The 25,777-nt window shown below is 35.2% G+C and overlaps 1 protein-coding gene across 16 annotated transcripts in view; it reads right to left on the bottom strand.

The window, feature by feature from the left end:
- The window catches only part of LOC106135600 (brain tumor protein), a 342,528-nt gene that overhangs the window by 223,138 nt on the left and 93,613 nt on the right, over positions 1 to 25,777 (bottom strand). For 2 of the 16 annotated variants that reach the window (XM_060950273.1, XM_060950284.1), the window contains exon 2: positions 16,259 to 16,299. The exons of the other annotated variants lie outside the window; for them this stretch is intronic. The gene's annotated coding sequence lies outside the window, so the exon portion shown is untranslated. The remainder of the gene's footprint in view (positions 1 to 16,258; positions 16,300 to 25,777) is intronic. 16 annotated transcript variants of the gene reach the window in all.

The following is a 25,777-nucleotide window of genomic DNA, read 5'->3' on the forward strand; positions in this document are numbered from 1 at the left end:
GGAATTGTAGTTTCTACCCGTGTAATTTTACTTTTTATACTCTACTAAATACTTTTAGGCGGCCTTAATATCTGATACCACTGCTGGCAACTTACATACACGAAAAATTAAGAAAATAAATAAATGGTATACCATTTATTTGATATATTGCTAAATTTCTAGTCACATTTGTGTGACGCAATTGCAAAGTGCAACAAAGTGCGCGATAACAGTTGAGAAATAGGATATTACGTGGCAGGATGTTGATAACTCAACTAGAATCATTGGTTTTGTTAGAAATTGGTCATTATATTGTTATTTAGGATTTATTTTATCTTGCCGACGATCGGCGTCCGACTATGGCTACTTCCAGCGATGCGATCTACCAATGACTCTAAAAAATGTAATAGTTATACCAATAAAAAATATGAGAAAACTGACTTATTTACTAACATAGCAACAGCCCAAACCGTTAGGTCTAGAATTCTAGAGTTTCGAAGCTCTAGAGGTACATAATACTAGATCACTATCACCTTAAGTATTCTAGGGTGTAGGTACTAAGTAAAGATATATATAAGCGCTTTTCTAATATTACAGACTAAAAAAGGTAACAAATGATAGACTATTAAAATTGCAGTTTCTTCTTTGGGCTGATGAGCTGACGCTTGCCACGATCTCTGCATACTTCTTTCGCTTCATCCACTTAAGAGTTATGGAGATAAATAATTCGACCAAAACAAGAAAGCTTGGACACCCGAGCGTGCATCTATACTAATATTATAAAGCTAAAGAGTTAGTTTGTTTGTTTGAACCAGCTAATCTCAGGAACTGCGGTTCGAATTGAAAAATTCTTTTAGCGTTGAATAGACCATTTATCGAGGAAGGCTTTAGGCTATATAACATCACGCTGCAACTTTAAGGAGCAAAGAAATAATGGAATATGTGAAAAAAACGGGCAGAATTATTCATCCTTGAGGGCTTCAATGATCCTCAAAATAACTATTCCACGCGGACGTAGTCGCGGGCGCAGCTAGTTTTAGATAAGCTGAATACAATTAGTGCTTATTTCGAAACGCGATGAGCCAAGGAAAGTTGCTCCATGGCTATTGTTACACCATTTTGTGAAATCGCCATTACGGCAAGCCTACGATGAACTGTTTGTGATTCAATTACGACCTTTGTTAAGCCTCAATACTGGTTGAATAACAAACTTCTGTATACGCAAAACGTCCAATTAAAGGAAGGGTTTTAAAATTTGTGATCGTTCTGTGAGGCGATTTGCAACCAGATACTATGTCTGAGATCCTATCATTCAGTCATACAGCTTAGTGTGGCCTTCGGCAGTTCTGACTATTAATTACATTTACTCCGTGAAAGACAAAAACAGTCGCAAGTTTATTTTATAAGGATGAATTAGATAGAAGTTTCAATGATAGTAATGAGTAAAAAATTTAGTAAACGTGATTTTAAAGGTCCGAGTTTATCCCGAATATATCCGTTGTTATTTGACACCTGATTCGAAGTCATAAAATTCGAAAAAAGTGGTTGACAGAGGAGAGTTTATGAATGTGGATGAAGTAAAAGAAGTATGCAGGGATCGTACAAAGATGCAGTCTCCGCCTACCCCTCTCGCTTTAGCACAAAAATTAATAAACTATCCATGAATTTCCACTAAAACTATTCGCATCACTCTAGTTTTTTTTCACGCTAAGCACTCAACTTGTCGTAAAACAAATTGACGAATTACTCGCTTGATTGATCAGCTCGTTAGAAGCAAGATTTACTGCAGCTGAAATAGATGTTAAACCCTTCCATAAATTGTAGTAACTGGCTGTTTTCAGGTGCTTTATCGGGGATATAAATGAGGTGTATAGTTAGGATATTGCCTTGTTTTTTTAGTTTTTGTACGTCAAACGGTTAAGATGGTTTAAGACGAGTTACGGTGTCTGAGTAAGTGATGCGCAGCTTGAAAATTTACCGCGTCGATGTACGAATTACTATTTTCTGAGGTACGTAGCATTAGTTTGATTAATGTGTGATACCTGACAACGAAATGTGTTACATGCAATCTCAAATAACAGAAACTCTAATTCTTATTGTAGCCAATACTCTTATCTCAAAACATCGTGAGAATACCTGCACATCCAGGGAACTGGATGTGTTACCATGAAACATGGCTTTATGTAAAGTTTGCATAGGTCAGACAGTGGTAGCTTCGTGTGAAAGCCTAACTTATCCAATCCAGGTTCATGGACACCTCTGGCTTATTTCCGAAGGTGAGGAAGATGAGGTGGGAACTAGGAATAAAGCCAAGAGGAAGATGACTTAACATGGTGTATTATTGACTCTGTTTCAAATCATAGTACCTTTTTTATTTGTTTTGCTGTGACTAAAAAAACATAGGCAGTAAGTACATTAAAAGGTTTTTGACTTCTGAATTCCTTAGTCATCTTCAGCCATTGTCCTCTAATGGAGTCTTATTGTTCTAAGTTATTTTTTTGCACGAGTTCAGAATAAGTTGTTCTGCTTGAATCAATTTAAAATACTTTGAATTGGCTCTTTGAATCGTTACGGCAAACGTAATAGGTATTACCATATAGTGGTCTTTGCCACGACTTTGTGTAAAGTAGAAGTCATTATTTTTTAATTTTGTTAAAATCTTTTTAAGTAGACATTTTATTTATTGTTTAAGGTATTTACATACACTTATAATACTATTCGACTAGAAAAATAACTGAAACACGAAGCCTGAAATATGTACTGCCTTCAATACTACCTTAGTTACGAAATTTATAAAAAGCATTACAGCTAAAATTGAATATTTATCAGTAAAATATACTCGTAACTCTCTTGATGCAAGCTTGTCGCTAATCGGTTTCGGGTACTCCTGACCCTAGATTATTTTTTTATTTTAACAATATACATTAAGTACAATACAACATTTGTATTTCAGTTTACATAATGTACACTGAGTTTTTCAACGAATGAGATAAAAATACTGAAAACTGATAAGTATAATTTAACAAATACATAGAATTAATGAGGTCGTTAGCCCAATAGTCAATGAACTAACAATGTTGGTTCAAACATAAAAAAATCCGTGGAAAATGAGAAAATTACCGCGCAGAGGCGTCAAGGCCATATCATTATGTTATTCAGTTTCAACGAACTTTGATATGTAAGGGTGACTATGTGTTACGTGAAATCTTTTCTCAATTAAATGCTATGAAGAGGCTTAATGAGTAAATGAATCGATAGAAGTTTGTGGGGATCGTGGCACGTGGAATGATGTAGTTTCTATCTACCACTCCGGTAAATAAGCGGTTATATATGTATGTTTGTAAGTGCATACCCTCACTTTTTGAAGTGGAGTCAGGACAGCCTTAACGTGAACGACGACATATTATTATATAGTTCTTACTTTGATAATATAAATTATTATATTAAAAAATTGTCGATTTTTTGTTCCTTCTATACCAAACGCCGATTTCATATGAAAGGATCTAATATATCCCTGTACATGGGAATACACAGCAGTGCCTTTCTCTGAGCTGATAAACAACTTAAGCCGTTTGTTGGGCAGCATCGTTCCATCTATTAAAGACCACAGTGACTGATTGACTGACTTATATACAAAGATCAGCCCATACCGTAGACATCTAGAGAGTCTAGAGATTTGAAATCAGGCATGAAGGTTTCATGCGTAAATAGTGGTGCGCAAAAATAGGATGTCCCAAAGTTCCCACGGGAACGGGATTTTTCAATTTACGTGGGTGAAGCCGCGGGCGCCCACTAGTTACTAATACAGAAATAAACCTTGAACTTGATATATGGTAACCCTAGGTAAGATATGATCGGCAAAACGGCAAAAACAGCCCAGAATTTGACCTCCAAAGTCTCGTTCGGAGCATTGACTTCAGAAAATCTCAGTTGATAAGAGTTCAAGGATCAAGCCGGTTATTTCCTTTGCCAACTCATTTGGATGTCAAAAAAACTGTCAAACAATTTTAAACTTTACAAACGTTTATTAGAGTTTAATAAATTTTGAGTTGAAATGTTTGTTAAGCGGAAATGCCTGAGTAAATTTTCGCGTAGTGCGTTGACTTTTGAAGTAATTTGCAAATTATGGAAAAACAAATACTTATCTAAATATATACGTTCTCTTTATTATTAGATCAAGATAGTTTATTATTTATATTAACATTTCTAATGCAGGAATTGGCAATGTTAAAGTGTCTATTACACTTACTTACTAGTATATTTTAGGTACTTGTCATTTATTATTTGTGTGTGCCTACTGGTTCTTCCCGTGAAAATTGTAAAAGTCAATAAAGGGAAAGAATAATAAACTTGGGATTCTTCTTTTAGGCGACAAGCTGGTAATCCTATCTTTTCCTTTTTAGCTACTAGCTTACCTAGTCTTTTCGATGGCTCTGTCTACTCCATAACGGGAAAAGATCCTAATTAAGAAGTGTGTATATACGAATTGAGACTCAAATAGTGTCTTTTTTTAATTTGTTAACGTACCTAAGACATATTGTAGTTTTAATGGAAATTAAGTTTAAGAATAGCAAAAACATAGCTATAAAATAATCTGGCAAAGAATATGCTATGACGGAAGAGGATTCATATTCACAGATCACATTTGCATTTTACGTCTCCATCCCTTAAGGGATAGACAAGATACAAAATTTAAAAGCTACTTTTAAAGTTAAATAGCTTATTATGCAACTAGGTATAATATGAAAGAAGAACTAAATTAAAAACATCATATTGAAAATGCAGCGCTTTACGGAATCTCGTGTAGGAACTATCGTGTCAAAGGCATACTTTTGCCTTCAGAAATAGTTCGTTTATGATATATAGTTGTGTATGTATGTTTGTACGTACGTGACATGCCATTCACATACGGATTTCCGTTTCCCCACTGAAATGTTTGTGGCTGAGAGAAAATTATGATGCTATTGGCTGTCGTATCTTCCTTTGAGTCATTATAGAGCAACAAGCTTAGTGATGAAATTGGTTCAATTAGATGAAATTTATCGTCTATTTTGATTATAAATCAATCGCCGTGTGGTTCCCGGCACACAGAAAAGAATAATCCACTCCATTTCTTTCCCATGGATGTCGTAAATGGCGACTAAGGGAAAGGCTTATAAACTTGAGATTCTTCTTATAGGCGACGGGCTAGCAACCTGTCACTATTTGAATCTCAATTCTATCATCAGGCCAAACAGCTGAACGTGACCTGTCAGACTTTCAAGACTGCTGGCTCTGTCTACTCCGCAAGGGATAAAGACGTGATCATATGGATGGATGGAAGGATTTGATTATAAATTCCATCATTAGGCCATACAGCTGACCGTGGCCTTTAAGTATTTTCGAAACTGTTGGCTCTACCTACCACGTTAGGTACGTGGCTTTCTAAATCGAACGTACAAATATCACGTTTATATTTCCTACGGTGAAGACAAAGCTAGTTACTTAGAGCAAAGCCGTTTATATCGCGCGAAAAATTATCGCTTTTTATCATGACATGAAGCGAGACAGCGATAGGTTTTCACGCGATAAAAACGACGTCGCGCGTTCTATGCTACAGGGGCTTGTTACCCATCTTTACCTGTGAAATACATTGTGAAATAAAGGTTTAGTTTAGTTCTAATCTCATGTAGGTACTGCCCAGCAATTTTTCCTACACGCTACATAGAGGAACTTCTAATCTCAACTTTTTACCCGAAAGTCTGATTAGATCAAGATTCCTATTCCAACTATCCTTCCTACACAGACGAATAATGTTATTTTATATATATTGTATTAAATATATCTTACATTTACATGAAAAGTAACGAGAAATAAAACTCATATCTCCGCTCAAGGTTACACGAGTACATATCCCAATGGGCTCCCCTAATTGAGGGATGGCTTTTACTTTGACAAGGTGACAACCCACGCGATAACAGCGTTAGTAGCAACCCTGGCATAATAATTAAATACAATTACATGCGCGCCCGTTGCTTTTGTTCAATGAATTTGGATTTTTTTTAATATACATTTTTTTTAGCTTTGATGTTGAATTTTGATGTGAAAAGGTTTTATGTATTAAAAACAAGGGTTTAAGAATAAGAAGGGGGAATCTGAACATCCGAAAGCATGGTGAAATTTATTGCATTTTATAATATAAATCAAATAAGTTAGCCCTAAGGTAGTTACTCCATTGCGTCAAACAGGTCATACTGCCTCTTAACCATAGTTTATTGGGTTTGAAGCTATGATGAATAAGATTTTAGTCTGTTTTGCCTGGGTCTTGGATGTTTATCTCCAAGTGTTACGGCCGTTCAGCCTCCAAAGGACAGACGCTTTAAGGTGATAAAAAATGAACAAATCAGGAAAAAAAGGACAATAGTCTGAATACAGACGTACCCTTTAAAATTCTCATAAAGTTAATATCGCGTAACACTATTCTTGAACTAACTTTGGCGCTGTGTAACTAAATCTGTATAAATCGCTGGAATTCAGAAACCTCACGAGAGCGTAACCCCTACAAAAGCCTATAAGTGCGGATTTGTTCCCCAAAACGCTAAAATTAGAAATTTCATGTCGCAGTGAGTTATTCACTCATTCCATTAGCTATTCTATTAGCATCCACGACCTTACCCTGACATTGACACTACAATACCCGGAGGAACAAAGGGCACTTTAATTTTAATGCGTGAGATATGTTTCACCCTGAGGGACACTGACCTCGTGTCGCCGTGTTAGTGTCAAGTCTAATTCGCATGTTTAATCTATACTCTGCACAATGATCAAAGGTCTTTTGAGAAATTGTGTTGGAAATATTTGATTGGAACATTGGACTTCATTAACCAGAAGCAGATGTTATTAATTCGAGGTCATTGCCTGGGATTGATACGAGTTTTGAAATGATTTTTCGTAGGCACGTTTAAATTAAATTCATTAACGTACCCGCGGGAATTCTCTCGTAGTGCTTACATGGTGCCCTAGACCATATAAGGAACCTACATGTCACATATCAATTTTTACAACAAGGATTGAAATATCAGTCAATTAGTTAGTTTCCTCTTTTATTATTTAGATTTAAAATGTTTATTGATAATCATGTAAGGCAATGTGCAAATATTAAATCGTATTAGCCGATTTAAGACAATTAATTTTTCATCAAGACATGACTGAGGATCGCCCACAATTTAACCAAAGTTTAAAGGGCTCCAAAGAAACTAAAAGGACCTTCCAGCACTTTACTTGTTGAGCTAAATTAGCTAAAACTAAGAGTGTTACCCCCTTGGGAATGACTTTGGGAAATAACCTTGAACTTCTAACTTTAATTTAGGGTTTTTTGGGTACTCTCGTTAGTCGTAACGTAGCCGCGTATGAGGACATTATCTTAGTAAATTAATTTTCTCTTTACCATGGTCCTATAAGGGTTAGGCTAGATTAGTTAAGCGGGAGTCGCTTTATGTAAAAACCTGATTTGCCCAACACAGGATCGGGGCCACAGGCAAAACCCAGGCTCCTCCGCAGAAAGGTGAGTAAAAATCGATCACGACAAAAGAGTGGAAGAAAGTCAGGAAACCGTAAGTAATCCTGTTAGGAATACTTGTGTCGCAAATAAAAATTAACTGGATATTAGCGATCAATTTCAATGATACATACATAAAATAACGCATCTTTCCCAAAGGGGTAGGCAGAGACTACCTTTTTCCACTTGCCACGATCTCTGCATACTTCCTTCATTTCATCTACATTCATAACTCTCTTCATGTAAGCTGTGCGGTTTCGGATACTCTTGACCTGACCCTTTACCAGGACGTCCTTAATTTGATCAAGATACGTTCGTCTAGGTCTTCCCACTCCGACCTTTCCCTCCACACTCTCCTTGTATATCTGCTTAGTCAACCTGCTTTCATTCATCCTCGCCACATGACCAAACCATCGTATGTTAAGATTCTTTGATAATTTTCAATGATAGAAGGAATAATAAATATTATTCTGAAGTCTATGTTCAGAAGTAGACTTGTTGCAGCTTACATAATTATGATCCTGTAAATGTAGTACATATATTGTGAAATACACATCGACCGAAATAGAATGTTAGAAATAACCTCATCTGAAATATCTTTGTATCAACAAATTCTGACCGCACATTTCGGACATACCAATCGAGTTACAACTCTGTTTTTAACTGTCATTAATGTTTTTTTAGTGCGTTTGACCTCAATCTGCCTGCAAGTTGAGGTCTAATCTAAATCTGGATGTGACAAGCTGTTGCCTATCCTATCCCTCTGAATAAGAGACCTGATTTAATGTGTGCAAGATTATGTGGATTTATTTATTTTCCGTATAGTTCTCCTTCCTTTAGAACATGACTACTACATTACTCCGATCCACCACGGATCTCGAATCACAATACGCAACTAATGGAAAAAAATACTTCTTTCTAGTATTATTCTTCCATGTTAGTTTAATTACGATCCAGACATAACAGGTACCTAAACCTCCCAAAATAATCCGATAACCATAAACCTTTCATTACCTTATACTAATACTACATTAAACCTTATACTAGGGTATAAAACATAAAAGTAATAATCAGCTATTGCTTTTCTTAGTATTATTTTTCTTCGCGCACAGATCAATATTAATTATATTTATAGGTTTACATTAAGGTACACCAGAGTATTCTTTCCCGGAAAGAAAGTTAATTGAATTATTTGAATACAACAAAGTCCATATTTTCCTCTGAAATTCTAGACTTTATACAATTCTCCGAGTAACTTTGTTCACTCTGAACTTGCAAATGCAACTCGGCGCATGTAATATCCCCATAAAAGTTTATGGAAGTGGTCGTAATGCGAGTCAAATGGACCTCTTGAAGTGAGGGAATTACTTGCATTTTGGCATTTTATTTACTGTTTAAAATAATATTATTTTTAAAAAGAACAAGTTAGAGGAAATGTAGTTTTATTATAAAATGTTACTCCTACATACACTTCTTACCTACAAAGTCTTTCAAGACTGCAAGGCTACATCTGGATTGAATTCTAATTCTTATTTTAAATAATTTGCTTAACATTATTATACATATGTCAGTTGATACTGCATATCCGACATTATAGGTAGTAGGCAAAAGTACTATAAACTCAGCATGGATCTTAAATATTCATGATAAAATATATACGAAACGAGTGTTTACAGATTTATTAGCGGATAGTAAACACTGAGTAATAGTTTAAAACAATAAAAACATTAACATAATCCTTTCAGCTTGAAGTCGGCTAAAAATAGCCGAGGTCGCTGACTTCATATGAAGAGAAATTCAGATCAAGATGCCGAGACAAGATATATTAATATTGAGAGACTAACTGTTCATGTTTTCGTAATCATCCAAAACTTGCTAAGTTTTAACAAACTTACATAAATTTTATCTTTGGTGTAGGTATTTTTTTCTGAAAGTGAAAAGAAAGCTTCCGAAAGAAGACTGATCTGATTGTGCTGAAATAATGTAGTATGTGTCATAATAAAAAGCGCAATAGCGATAGTTTTTCGCGCTATAAAAACGGCGTCGTTCATCCCATACTATGGGGGGAGGTTGTTAAAATCAATTGAGTTGATGACGTAACCGGGAGTCATCCATGTTCATCAGTCTTTTCATTTAAGTTTGTCAGATTAGGTCACTTTCAAAAGTAGAAATATTTACGTGGAAAAACCTAAAATAGCATTTGGTGGTCGGCTTTTACAACCGCCCGTTAAAGGGAAAACAAGGTTAAGGAGAGTATAAGGAACAATCGGAAAGCATAAGAGAAGCAGATTTTTAAATTGGGTTTTTTTTAAATGCCTAGTTCAATTTGTATGATAAGCACGAAGAAACTTTACCCCTGATATTATCATGCATGTAATTATTTAAGCAGTTTCCTGCTTAGCATTTATATGAGTACACCAAGCAGAAACTGGAAGTGTTATCGAACAGTAAACATCTTATTTTATCTCACCTTTGTACAGCTTCCGAGCCCGAAACCCTCGCATCAAAGATTGAAAAAAACCCACCCCATGACATAGACTAAAAATAAAAGAAAGAAGTGCTCTACTGTTTCAATAATAACAATAAAATTTGTTTTTTCGGCTTAAAATTAAGAGGAAATCAAATTAGACTAGTTCTCGTCAATGTCCACGACATTACAGTCTGATTAGTTTTTTTTTGCAGATTTGTTTGTATTACATGACTGAAATGTTTGAATAATTTATAATAGCTTGCACGTAAAGCTGTAATGAAATCTTTAAAATATTTTAGTAAGTTTATATTTTTTTCCCCCAAAAGTGAGTAATTTTTGATTTGACGACTAATTCTAGACATTTTTCGATTCGAACGAAGATTTCGACCACTTAATTTATTACAGAACATATTTGTGCTTATTAATTTTCCTTTCAGTGAAATATTTTATTAAACTCTTTTATTTTTTAGTAGGTACACGATAAAAAATATATTGAACGTTAGCATGATTAAAATTTCTAAGAAATTCTATCTAGATTTTAATCGTGCTCTATGTTAGAAGTTCATATTTTGCGTTCGCTACGAGTTGTATCTACATTGGGACTTTTAATCTTAGCAACAGAATTGAACATTTACATAAAAATGGGAGCCTTTGACCCTTTTTCGCTTGCCTACATTTGTTTTATTTATTTTCCTGTCTTGTCAATTTACCTCTGAATGTTTCAAACATATGCGCCACGTCTTGTTTGAATAGTGGAATATTTATGCTGCAAAACGGAACGTTGATTCCGAAACGCCTGGCTAATCTGGAAGTGATGAAAAATGGAACGTATTCTAGTTTCACTCGCGTGCATATTTACCGAGTTAAAAGTGCAGCCGTCTTTTTTTGTATTTTTTAAAAAAATATTTACAAAATGTTTTGTTTTTATTCGAAGCTTATAAATTTTATTTACATTAGGTTTGCAAATTTTTATATTGGAAGCAGATTAATAACTTCTAAAACACATTTATAGATCTCTACTAATGTTATAAATGAGAGAGTAAGTCTGTTACGCTTTTACGACTAAACCTCTAAATCGATTTTGATGAAATTTGTAAAAGATAGAGAGTTAACCCTGAGGAAGAATTATATACTTATTGTGGCGAAAAAAGGGGAGAAATTATTAAAAGAGGGAATGAAAGATTGGTAGTAAACTTTAAAACTTTTTCTTGTAAAATCAGAAGAGTTAACAACATATGATTTTAATGGGTTTGAGTCTCATAAAACTGTTCGCCTTCCCGAAGCTTCCAAGGCAGACGCAGGTCTTTACACAAAGGTTTGATGGTTTGAAGCATAACCGGTGCGTACCTATATCGTACGAATATGTCAAACGATCTATATTATACATACATACATATAATCATGTCTATATCCCTTGCGGGGTCGACAGAGCCAACAGTCTTTTCAAGACTGATAGGCCACGTTCAGCTGTTTAGCTGAATGATAGTGAACGGAACAGGTTGCTAGGCCATCGTCTAAAAGAAGAATCCCATGTTTCTGAGCCATCCCTTAGTCGCCTTTTACGACATCCAAAGGAACGAAATGGAGTGGTCTTATACATATTGGTGCCGGGAACCACACGATACAATCTATATTATATAGTCATATCTATTTTTATTTATATTTTATTTTAAAAATAAATCTACGTAGAATTTAAAAATAATGAGCGCTAAGTTCTAATCGGTACCCAATTCAATCGCGAATACACACATATTTTGTATGCCTCTGAGGTAATTTATAAATAAATAAATATATACAGAAATTTACATAATGGGCTATGGAGGAGATAATGATAATACTGCAATCGTGAAAAAAATAATCTCATTGACTTTTCAATTTGTACATACAGCCATTACAATATTACGGCCATACATGGTGACTTCACCACACAAATACGTACATACAACCCACATTCCATGTAGATAGGCCCTGTCTGGGACAATACAAGCACGCACAATGGCCGGGACAATCAATTGGAATTAATCAAAATTTACATAATATACTTAGTAAATATTCATGAGATAACTAATGAAAATCATACCGAGGACGCGCGGCCAATTCGTTGTTACAAATTGGTTTGAGTTTTATTGCATGATGTCGAATCATTTTAATTAATTTTGTTGATAGCTAATCAATATTACGTATGAATTTGTGGTATTATAAGGTGAGCGTGAATGGGAACGTTCTCGCACTTGAGAATAGAACCACTCCACATCTTTCTCATGAATGTCGTAAAAGGCGTCTAAGGGAAATGTTAAGAACATGAAGAATCCCACTTCTTGTAGGCGATGGGCTGTCACTATTTAAATGTCAATTCCATCCTTAAGCCATACAGCTGAACTAGGCCTTTTAGTCTTTTCAAAACAGCCGTCTCTGTCTATCCCGCAAGGAATATAGGCTTGATTATATGTATGTATTAACTTATTGCAAAAAGTATTTTCACACACCCATTTTTAAGACAATAAAAGAAGTAATTCGAATAAGATTCAAAAAGTTAGTGAAGTATTTCATGTTCTTACTATCAAAACGCTCCATTCAAGAGGCATCTCTCTCATCTCACATTCAATTAGTTCAATGGGTAGCGAGTTTGATTCCATGCCAAGAACGTACTACGAAAATGCCAATGACTTTTTTTGACATGCCAACCTAGCTCAATGAGAGGCTAATAGGTTCAAATTAATTCATCAGGTTATAGTTCATCGTATTTATATTTATAATTTCACAAGTTGTGCCTGTTATAAACTACTTTTTGGATAATGGTTATCTTACTATAGAGGAGACCGAATCACACCATGGATTTTAAATTAGATAAGTCAGTTTTTTAAACGAAGCGAGTCCTATCTGACTTCCGCAACCTTTACAATGAAATCTAGTTTGTATTGGATCATTCCATCCATTGCTTGTACGTGCAGATTTTCTCACAATTCAACTCTTATTGTAAGAGCTTATTGTTATCATAGCTTCAAAAGGATCATTGGTGTATAGCCGAGGATTTGAACTAGTGTTTCTATGCGCATTTTAATCAGGCACCATATCTACCACCATAGGTCCAAAGACATTTATTATCTGATACTCAATCCATTATGGCGTGTCTTTGAGTCTCTTTACAGGGCTAAAGATGTATTGTACTAATGCATTTCTAAGCAGGATAACAATCCCCAATTAACAATCAACGTAGAGCGGCCACAGTGTCGATGTTTACTGCTCTGTGGTCATGCACATAGACATTCATGTATCTAGATGCCGCATCTTCAAATTTATTTGAACTGCGACATCTATATATTTGAATATCTCCCTTTGAAAGGTGGGGGATTTTTTCTAGTTTATCAGTTTTTAAGTTGAACTATACGAAAACACATCTGAGAAAACCGCATTCAAATCAGAGCGAAACTTTTGGCGTGATGCAAGAACAAACTTACAGACAGAAATTATTCAAATCACATTTTGGCTTCTGTTGGTCAATATCTTTTAATTATTATTATGGAGTAAATCAACCTTATTTTATCCATTTTTAGGCATTAGCCGGAATACAACAAGAAAAGAAATAATAATTATATTTAATCACTTCCACATTTAAATCAACTGAGATAACTTTAATTCTAGGAACTACACTGACCCGTTTGTATTGTCAAGAACATCCATTGATATAAATACATATACCTCTATGTATATGTCGATATATTGATTGCAAGAGCTCATTATGTTGCCTAGAGGTTAAGAGTCTTGTTTTATATATACAATTCCATATTATCATGCAGCTTCGGTGGTCAAATCAGTAAGGCGCTTGGTTAAAATGCATGATGCGCAGAAAGGCACATGTTCGAATCCCACCTCGGCCAATAACCAATGACTATTTTCAAAGTTATGCATATTAGTTTGGATACTAACCGATGCACTAACGGTGAGGGAAAACATCGTGAGGAAATCTAATTCAGGCAACTTGATGTGTAACCATGATCGATCCAATACGGGTTAGGTTTACCTGCAAAGGTTGCGGAGGTCACATGGGTGTCGCTTCTTGTAAAAACCTGAGTCACCTAATCCAGGATCCATGGTCAAAGGCATACCCGGGTTCCTCTCCATAGTAGTGAGGATGCAACCGTGACTCAAGCCAGGAGGAGGACAATATTATCGTAAACCAGGACATTCTTTTCTTTTATTTCTAGCAGGTACAGTCGCAAACGCAAATCAAGTTATCCTGGATGCAACATAGAGTTGAGCTCCCGTAATAGCGGCGATTTGCAATTTGCCTAGGTTGATATTCTGTTTACTGTACGTATTCTAATATAGGTATACGATTGGTTTAACAGCGAAGCAAAATTGAACAAAGATTTTATTTTACACATAAGTTTAAAAATAAGAGAAAATTGTTATACTTACTTAAACACTTATTTCCATATTGTACCTATATAAATTAGTATTTATCTACCCCGCAAGGAATATAGACGTGATTATATGTATTCATTTATGTTCAGTAAACATGTACTCAACATACATTTTTTATCAAAGCAAGCATATCCTGTGATATCAATAAAATGTGAATTGAATAAGAAGCACATTTCCTGTGTCCATCTAAAAAATCACTTCGTCTAAGTCAAGAAACTAATGGTGATAATATTCTTGCAGATTTGTCTTGTTGTTGCCTAATAGCGCCATTTTGGACACGTTTATAAGTAAATATAAATATACTTAGTAAGGACATACAGGACATAACCACAGGAAACCGCCGAGTAAGCATGAAGAGAGTTATGAATGTTAGTGAAGCGAAAGAGCTATGCATAGATAATGACAAGTGAAAAGATGAAGACTCTGTCTATCCCTTATGTACTCTTATGTATATTTACTCATTTATGAGAAAAAATATCGCATGAAAAGATTGAGGAACATGTAAGGATTGTTGTAAGTGAAAAATTCTCATCGGCTTTTCTGACGGTTTTCGGGAAAGAAGGTTTTCTTTTGTTACGAATAGATTAAAAAACCTCATGACCGATTGGTATGATATTTGGCATTGAACCGGGCAAAACTATTATATCGGGAGCAATATAGGCGTTTTATACTCACGGGAGTGAAGCCCGACTAAAAGGTGATAAAAAAATATTCCTAAGCCATTCTGGAATTCTGTTTTATATTAAAAAGTATATAAGGAGTATACTTTTAATATTGTGTTCAATCAATTGGAGTATGAATTAAGCCTGAATTTAGGCAATATTCTAATGTGACAGTAAACGAATCTATCGGTTTTTTTACCGGTAATAAATCACTGTGTAGACATAAGAGATAAGTGTTATAGATTATTCTGATGGTCCAAGTTACGGGAGGCAGATTAATTACATTTTATTTTTAACATTGGTAGATATAAACCTTTCTCAGGAAATCCTCTTTCCAATATTTCAAACGGAACAAAATCCGTCCACAACTTTTCGAGATTAACGCATACATACAAAGAAAATAGGAAGATTTTATCTCACAGTTGTAGAATGACTTTTTAACACTTATTCTATTAATCTTAAAACATAAGTCATTCAGTCTTTTCGAGACCCTGTCTGGATAAGAACGAGGTTATATGTATGTATCATTTCGCCTTTGACTTGGACCATACAAGCAGGATTTGCGACGTAAATTATTTCTTTATGCGTTGACGTAAATGTATCTTTTGTAATTTGGTGATAGAGTGTGCGACGAGAGATACCGCTTATTAGTCTTCTTCTTTGACGGATGACGGGGACAGAAAATAATAAGAAGTTATTTTTATGTCATGAAATTGATTAAAAAGAAACTCGTGACCAAAATGCTGATCTACTTCATTAAAAAAATAAGTAAGTATCGTGTTTTAAAGAGACAATGGATACAGCATTTTGGGCACGTTATCAAATTTAAAAAATCGTTTTTCCTATTTGCAGACATTTAATGTCTACGAATTTGTCGATCTATATTTTTGTTTTTATTAATTGTTATTTTTAATTAAAATTAAGTTTTAGTTTATTATTTATTTGTTTTATTTAATTATCGCCTTAAGAAAGTTATAACATCTTCATATGATCCTTATGTTAATTAAATCACATTATTTTATAAGCGATTTAAAAAGTTCACAGTTCTCAGTTTTAGCTTCGTCTCCGTGTGGGCTAGCTAGCAATAATATATTTTATAGCACGATAAATTGATATAAAAAAAAACTTCGTCTGTCTTAGCACTGTCATGATGACATTATATTAAAACTTTAATTAAGAACTTACCAAAATTTAGGATAGCGTCGCAATTATTCGAACTTTAGTACCTGAAAAGAAAAAGATTTTATTACAACATTAGCTTTTACGCATGACTGGGCTCCCAGAAAATGAGTGGGTAGCCTACATATGTCACTCATAAAGGGTTTGCCAATCACTGTATAAAATATTTACAAAATCGGTGCAAACGTTTCGAGATTTTTCGTTATTCAAATATTATCTGTACATACTAATTTCATCAAGGGTTTCTTTAAAGTCATAGATTCGATACAGTTGGGATTATAAGTAAAAAAGAAAAACCAAGTGGGAAAAGAATCTTTCTGGCGGTACACAGAATTTAGTTTTTATTTTATATTCTTGAAAAATATTAGTAGCCTTAAAAATCTAAGACTTAGCATATATTATTCTGATTTCTATAGTTAGTGCAAATAAACCATTACTTTGTTACAAGGAGTCGAAGTACCTATGTTCTTTCCTGTAACATTCTGTATTCCGTTCAAGGTGATCCGTGACGTCATCGAGTCACATTACTAATTACTTGCCGATTACCGCATTGTGCCAACGTGTTATTTATTTAGGGCAAGGTTTTTTTTATGTTACTACTTTTTTCAGGGTTGTAATTTTGCTGACCTAGAATACATTTTTTATGTATTTAAAAAGATTGTAAAGTTCTAAATATCGGTAAAGATTCCGGTCAAATTTCTAGACTAAAACTTTCAGAGAGTTCTTAAAGCGATAAAAAAATCATTTGGCGTTTGCTTGAACTCTAAAAAATCAAAAAAATGTTATTAATTGCTTTTAAAAACACCTATAAAGCTTACCCTTGGCCTTGTCTTGCATTTCCATATGCGGGCCCCGCGTCCGCTATGACATTGGCTCGTCATTGCCTCTGGTTATTTTTTCCACGCCTTTATGATAAAAACAATTTTCACATCACATCTTATATAATCACGTCTATATCCCTTGCGGGGTAGACAGAGCCAACAGTCTCGAAAAGACTGATAGGCCACGTTTAGCTATTTGGCTTTAAGATAGAATTGAGATTCAAATAGTGACAGGTTGCTAGCCCATCGCCTAAAAAAAGAATCCCAAGTTTATAAGCCTATCCCTTAGTCGCCTTTTACGACATCCATGGGAACGTGATGGAGTGGTCCTATTCTTTTTTTATTTGTGCCGGGAACCACACGGCAACAATTCTAAATAAATAATATGCCCTTTGGGAAATTACTTTGGGTTTTAGGAAACATGCAAGTTTGGGCATGGATGCAGATGTCAGACGGGAGACCATATCCAGCTGAAAGTTCTTTCTGAGTCTACTCGTGGTATTGTCTCTGGCTACCTCGTAAGGGATAGACATGATGTTTTTATGTATTTAAAATAAAGTAAGATATCGAACGAAATAATTTTGAAGAAAGAATATTTTTTCCTGGCGATTTCCCACGGCTAGAACATTATAGTCTCTAAGTAATCACGGGGACTAGTTGTGGCTATGTCTATGGCCTAAAACAAAATAGCTACTAATTAACAACTTAACATGAACTGTGAACATACACTAGAATAAACGAAAACAAAAACAAAAGGTGTCTCCAAATAAAAACAAACATTTCGAGTGCAAGTTCACGATCATGGCATGACCGACAGATGAACAAACAAAACTATTTATATACGAAACGCACGCGACGTTTATGATAAAAAAAAAATGTCAAGTAAGATTTTCATTCGCGTCTTGAGTGTTCTGTTTTGTGCTTTAGTACATATAGTCACGTCCATATCCCTTGCGGGTTAGATAGAGCCACAGTCAGTCAAACAGTCTGGAAAAGACTGTACTTATGTGCTTAGTTTTATCAACCTTTTGCCCTCATTAATAGTGTCTAATATTTTTTATTAAGATAAAGGCCTAAAACAGATGGAGGAGTCCTGAGTTACCAGAAACATAGAGGTATTTTCTCTCTTTCTATCACGTTTTCGTAGGTTGCCTACACCCCTACCCTAAATTGCAATGATTCGGAGATGGGGTACCCGTTTTTATTGGTTATCAACTTCCTATTCATCTGTCTACCCCAAAAGGGGTAGTAGGCGCTTTTTTTTATATCTGCGAATGTGGCATTCTCCACCGCTGAGTCTCGAGGCCTGGGTCTGGTTTTCTGACACATTTCCTTTCTATTTGGTAGGAAACGTCCTCAGTATTCAAGGCCATTGTCGGGTCTATCATTTTTAGCGACGATAACCTTTGTTTTTCGTATAAGTTATGGATTTTACTATTGAAATTTAAAACCCGATTATGAACACATGAAATGACGCAATAACTGGCCCAAATACGTTATCAAGACCAGTCTCACTACACAAACTGCCAATTTTCCTAATTAGAGCCCATTAATCAACCGATACGAATAAAAAGAAAGTGAAGTCATGACCCTACCACAATAAAAACTGCATGAAGCCATCCGGGCTAAAATTGTAATGTCGACGCACTCTCGCAAAGGATGACCTTAAAAAACCTCACACCAAAACATACTCTACTTGCAACACTTAAAATTCACTTTCGAATAATCGCCACAAATCAGCGGTCCTTTCAGAAATAAACGACTGTTACCATTCAAGACCACCCAGTTTGAAATAGGGCGTAACAACAATATTTTCACGATGAACTACCGACTTTAGCGTTAAGCACTTAAAATACAATTTCGAACAGTTCTTCCGTAACGCATAGCAGGACTCGTCGATGCCTGGATAATGCCCCGTGTGGGTCGTTCCAATTTTTTGAATCTCATCTTAATCACATTGAAAACAGAACTGCTTTTTGTTTGCAATCGAAATTGTTGTTTATTTAAAAAGGACATAAGTTGATTTATAAGGGTTAATTGAAATTGCGGCTTGTTGCTTCAGTCTTATGTTTGCGAGTTGTTTGTTGTTGTTCATGGTAGTGTCATGACATTGCATTCCAGGCGATGCGAATGACTCCGCGATGACAACGTCCAGACAAGGGCACTGCTCACACCGAGGGCATCGCCTACACATATTGATTTTCGCATGTATATGTATGAACTGATATGGCTACCTTATTCGGAAGTCGATGTCAACATGTTTTGTTTTTAATTTGGGTCTAAATTAGGAACAGACGTCACAGCACTCGATTTGTATGGGTGCTAACCGCAAGTACTAATGTAGGTACAGACCGGATACAATCCGTACCGTGAATTTGACCGGCCCTGGTAGGTAATAAGGTATCGTGTAAGGAACTTTTGTATATACGAGTATTACTAACTTGACCAAGTTTTAATCTTGAGAAAAAAAGGAAACTGATTGACTGGATCACTGACACTTCACTTGGAAGAGAGAGAATTGAAATTTAGCTTATAGATTCCTTATTCGTCTCTTTTAAAACAGATTAGTAAGTAAACATGAACATACACACACACACACATCTTTAGTTACAGGGAGACAGCCTATTTTCGCATGATTCGAAGGCCACATGTTGCTGGTTATTTTTTAATTCTTTAATTTACTTCTCTAATCGATCGCTAAAAGGTTGCCTGGAAGAGTTTGCATAATGCGTTGTGATCATTCTTTTGAAAGGAAAATTCATTCATTCAGTCCCAAAGATGCCTGCTATTATATATTCCGAAAATGTTGATCTGTATCCTAAACGATATCTCGCACCACCTCGTATGTAGATTTCTTGCACCCCTTCCTATCATAATTCCCAACAAAGTCCAACTTCCCCGTATCCAAAATTATACGTCAAGTTCGTAAAGATACCTAATTTGAATTCACTTGAATGCGGATTCCGAACTATTTGAATATTGCATGTTAGCATTCTGAGATTCAAGAAGATGCACTAATGCGAAATTAACGACTGTTTTAAGTTGGATCACATTTTGAATGATGACATCTGAAAATGCTTTTATTCCAAATGTTGTGCTCTTTTTCAAGAAAATTTTCTATGCATAAGAGATTTTTTTCTGTAATTACTTTCATTTGTAATCTTCTATGATAGCTACCTACTCGTACCATCCGTCCAATACTAATTTAATGATGTAAACGCGGTAACAAAGCGATCCATAGAACCGCAAATAAACCCGTTTGCATAGTAATAGTCTAATCTTAGTGTCAAAGCATTATGATATGTACATTAGAATTGGCCACTAATGACATGTCTGTATGTATTTAGAGAGTAATCTCAACTAATATTTTTAATGCGAAGGTAATTTTATTAGCTCTTAACTTAGTTTTGTACTCAACCAATCTTCTTGAAATTTCGCGTTTATATAATAAATAGTATGAAGAAGAACATAGGGTATTTTTCCTCCTAATAAAACCTATAGTTCCCGTGGGATTTGCGAGAAACCAGTATTCTTTCGTAGGTGTTAAGAGACTTATGTTAGAGAGATACTAACTCAACGATACTGTATATATCACATACAATTTTCACGCGAAACTAAAACCACACTAAATACGAGTGAACATAAGTCGTAAAAGGCACGCGACACTTCCTTTCAGTCTCCTAATGAGTCAGTTTTGACTAACTTGTTCAATTTTCAGCGCTGCCCTGTGTGCCTTTATGGGTCAAACTTTAAGCTCCAGAAGTTGTGATGTGAGATAAAATTAATTAGTACTACACAACAACACGTCATTGGAAACTTTCAAGGCTTTTGTTTCATGTTAATTATCTTTAACCCATACTTCACATCCTTGTCTCTTACTTGGTAGACAGAACTAACTGATACAAAACTCGGAGGCCTCGCTGGATGGCTAATTGATAAATACCACTTGTCCACAAAATCTTTAGTAATACTAGTAACAGTATTTTCTGATTTTGTCTTACCTATCAGTTACTTTTAAAGAATGAGTTAAGAATTACTAAAAATCTAGTTTTTAAATAACAGTCGTGCCTCTTAGTTTACCGGTAGGAACATCGCTAGGGAATAATTTGCTTCCAACTCCAAAGTTTCAAGGAAACATTGTTGTTTCGGAAGGCTTACCGGTATAAGTTTTCTAAACCCTAAACTGAATAAAAGGTCAAATGTAACGTAAAAAAACGTGCCGTTTGTTCCCTTCACTTTAATAATATTGAACAACTCTTACTACTGGAAATGCGCCTTTATGGACCATGATCCAAAATTGGGTGAGACAGGTTCGCTTTTTGTTATAAAAAAATGTTACTAACTTTCAAAATAAGTGTAAATGTAATAAAGATTGTAAAGAGTCATCAAATTTATCTATAATATGTAACTAAGTCCATCAGCATGCCGCCATTTTGACGACATCCGCCATCTTGTGCGACCATATTGTCAAATGAGCACTGCCATCCGTTGCGGAAGGAAACTCGGTACTTGCACGAGTTCACAAACACATGAATGAGAATTTGTAGATATGTGTGCGTAGATTACATATAGACATACAAATAATCACGTGAGCATCGGTAGTCGAATCGGTAAGGTGCCCGGTTAAAATGCGTGATGCGCAGAATAGCACAGGTTCAAATCCCACCTCGGCACTGTACCAATGACTCTTTTCAAAGTGTACCAACATTCGTTTAATAGTAATCGATGCTCTTACGGGGAGGGAAAACATCGTGAGAAAACCTGCACATTCAGGCAACTGGATGTGTAACCATGGATCCAATACGGGTAAGGCAGATTACCAGCAAATTTTGCGGAGGTGAGTTGGGAGTCACTTCGTGTAAAAATTTGACTCAGCCAATCCAGGATCCATGGTCGAAGGCATACCCCGGGCTCCTCACTAGAGAAGTGAGGATACAACCGGGACTAAAGCCTGAGGGAAGAAAAATAATCACATCTATATTCCTTGCGAGGAAGACATAGCCAACAGTCTCGAAAAGTCTGATAGCTGGTTTGCTTAATAATATAATTGAGTTTTTTTACTTATAAGCCTTCAGTTGGAATCTTTTATTTAACATCCAATTATTATTAATGATTGTATCTATTATTTTCCTATCATGTTATAGATTATCTACACAGGCTACTAAGGGATAGGCTTATAAACTTGGGATTATTCTGATAGGCGATGAGCTACCAACCTGTCACTATTTGAATCTCAATTTTATCATTAAGCCTAAAGTATATTAACAAAAGTAAATTTAATAAAAGTATATTAAAGACGTGATTATATAAATGAAGGAATAAACAATTTAATATCGTTTATATAGAACAAAAAGTGGGGATTGTTGTAGAACTTTATTATTTAACTTGAAGTATAAGTGTGTATATATTAGTCTCCGATTATTCAAATATTCTATGCCTATAAAAATATTATAATTTATAACACAAAAAGAACTGAAAAAACCGAATATTGTGAGCTGTTACAATTTATACTATACGTACAGACTTGAGATTTCAACCAATATTAAACTTCATACGAACTTTCTGAGAACTCTCACTATATATTCTAGCAAATTCAAGACAGCTTCATAATAATATGCAGATTTCGCCTCCCCATTCATGTGAAACTCCCAAACCATTTCCTTCCGCAAGATGGCCGGCGATGTGACGATATGATAGCCATAAATTGTAGGTAGTTTTATATACATTACACACAGCCATATATTTCCTATCGATATCGTAAAAGGCGACAAAGGGAAAGGTTAATTAATTTGGGTTCTCCTAGTAGGTGGGTTAGCAATTCCATCATTTTGCCATACAGCTCACCGTGGCCTTTCAGTATTTTCAAGACTGTAGGCTTTGTCTACCGAGCAAGGGATATAGACGTGACTGTGTGTATGTATGTATGTACGTACACACATATTGACTTCATCTTTACATTTCCCATGATCTCTGCATATCTCTTTCGCTTAATCCACATTATTTACTGAATTTATGCAAGCTCAGCAGTTTTGGGTATCCTTGACCAGACCTATGTTGATATTGTGCTAAGTACAGTTTACAAAAAAAGCGGTATTTGTGTACATAAAAAACATCGTAAAAGGCCAATGAACCGCACTATTATGAGTGTATGAGTCACCAATTGTGCAACTAAGTGAATGAACGCTGTGTACTATCTATTAGCGGGTTGCTAATAGGCACAGATAATATATGCTGTTACTATTTGAGTCAGCACTCGCTTCTGTTTACTACGTTTGTACACAGAAACATATACAAAAATAAGCAGCTTCTCCGGAGGGGTGGGCAGAGACCCCATCTTTCCACTTGCCACAATCATTCACATCCTCAAACAAGCTCGTCGATTAAGGGTTGTAAAATCTTCACACACTAATTGACTAACGATCGCATTTGTTATCACTGTAAAAAATCTTTCATAAGGTTCTTTTGTTTTTTTAAGGGCACATTTTCGGGATTTCGCTAAATTTCCGCGCAGGTACCTAATTTATACAAATTTTCGCTTTTCGTGGGTGGAGCCGCCGGCATTCTTTAGTATTTTTATCATAAGTGCTTAAAAGGGAAAATTTTAGCCATATATCAGATTGATTTAATTGAAAACAATTTCAGTACACTTCGACTTCAAGATTGCCTTTGAATTGCAGCGCTCCCTAAAATGTAGGAATTTTATTAACCTTCGCTTTATTTTATGACCATGTTTCCTAGGGGTCTTTGCTGAAAGTTATGAAAGTTTCAAGTAGCAATTTAGCTGTCTGAGATTTAACACTTCTGTCCAAAAAGAAATGCCGGGATTTTAGGTATTTTTAATAACATGAGGTTATTTATTCTGCGATAAATGTTATATTACACAGATAGATAGGAAGATATCTGGATTAATATTTATTTGCAGGTAATAAATTTATGAAATACCTTTACTTAGATAAAATGCTAAGTGTTCCACCGCTTCTTCTACACAGGCTCTTTGGAAGCGGTAGAAATATACTCGTAATTAGATTTAAGCGATGTAACGTCAATAAGTGATACCTTGTATCTGTAATTTTGTGTAGGTATGTGTTTAAATGAAAATTTGTATTTGGAAAAAATTCTATTCTATTCTATAACCCATTACCAAGTATTTATTCCACTTGTCTTCTGGCTTCGGTTAAAACAAAAAATATCGGATAATATCACACGTAATTACCCTACATAATTCATAAGGCATTTTCATTTACCTAATAGAGATAAAGTATCTACATAACTATTATCTGAAAAACATTATTACACCGTGAACATCCCAAAAGCTTTAAATTTGATTACAAATTCGAAGGAATCAATTTTAAATAGAATTCGAAAATTCAAAATCGCACCGGAGGCAAACATTAATCACAAGAAAGAGACTAAAGAATTGAATTTTATTAGGCAATTAAAATTCATAAAAATACATTCGAAAGCTTTCAATTGAAGGGTGGCACTCCATTTCATTAATTTTATTTCGCGCTGAATTCTTTTTGCCTTTCCCCCCGTAAACTTTGATTAATATCTTAATTACTCAAAAGAATTGTCGCCAGTATCTATGGTTGTTTTTTTTTAAATTCAATTTATGTAAAGGGTTCGAATTTGTCAAGGACAGATATTGCATTATTCTTTGTATTTCTTTACATCAAGAATTTATTGCTTTGTTTTATTTGTATAAAACTGTATTGAATCGTAAAGCTAGAACAGGTTAACATACTCGTAAAAATAAAATGAAATCGGAATACACTGGTGATGAAAAAGCCTTCAATTTTTCGACGAGAATAAAGCTGAAGTTTAATTTCAATAACCTTTTAAACAACTTAAATTAACTCACTTTCCCATTTTTGGGAGATGAGGAGATCCAGAGATCAAGTGTTTCAAATATACATACATAAAATAACGTCTTTATCCTCAACGCGGTAGACAGAGCCAATAGTTTAAAATTACTTGCCAAACGGGATTTCGAAAGGGAATGGGATGTACTGATCAGGTCTTTTCCTTGCGGTGCATAGCCGAAAAGTTTTTGGCCAAGAGTCAAAAAGTCTATTGCACATTCGTAGATCTGGAAAAGGCCTATGACAGTGTTGAGAGGAATGAATTGTGGTCAGCACTTTCTATGCATGGGGTAAGCAGTTTCTTAATACGAGCACTGAAATCCTTATATGAGGATTCGAGTGCTTGTGTCAGGATAAACGGAGCGCACACTGAGTGGTTTAAGATTGAGAAAGGCGTTAGGCAAGGATGTGTTGCGTCACCGTGGCTGTTCAACCTATTTATGGATAGCTGTTTGACAGATTTGAAAGAGTCTAAAAGTGGATTAAGGATGAATGAGTTACTCGTCAAATGTCTGCTCTATGCCGACGATCAGGTTATACTGGCGTCATCAGCGGAGGAGTTACAGGAGATGGTAAACTGTATGCACGAAGCTTTAAAAGAGAAAGGAATGAAAGTGAACGTAAGTAAAACTAAAACACTGGTTTTTGAAATGGAGAAAGAAATGACAGCATGTAATATTTTGATTGGAGGAGAAAAAGTGGAGCAAGTGAAAGAGTTTGTATATCTAGGATCAAAGTTTACATCAGATGGCAAGTATGATAGTGATATTGAAAGGAGAGTGAACGCGGGGAACATGGTGAATGGAGCTTTGCATGCCTTTATGAGCAGTCAGAAACTATCC

This window comes from Amyelois transitella, chromosome 21 (genome assembly GCF_032362555.1).
Source record: "Amyelois transitella isolate CPQ chromosome 21, ilAmyTran1.1, whole genome shotgun sequence".
NCBI classification, from domain to species: Eukaryota; Metazoa; Arthropoda; class Insecta; order Lepidoptera; family Pyralidae; genus Amyelois; species Amyelois transitella.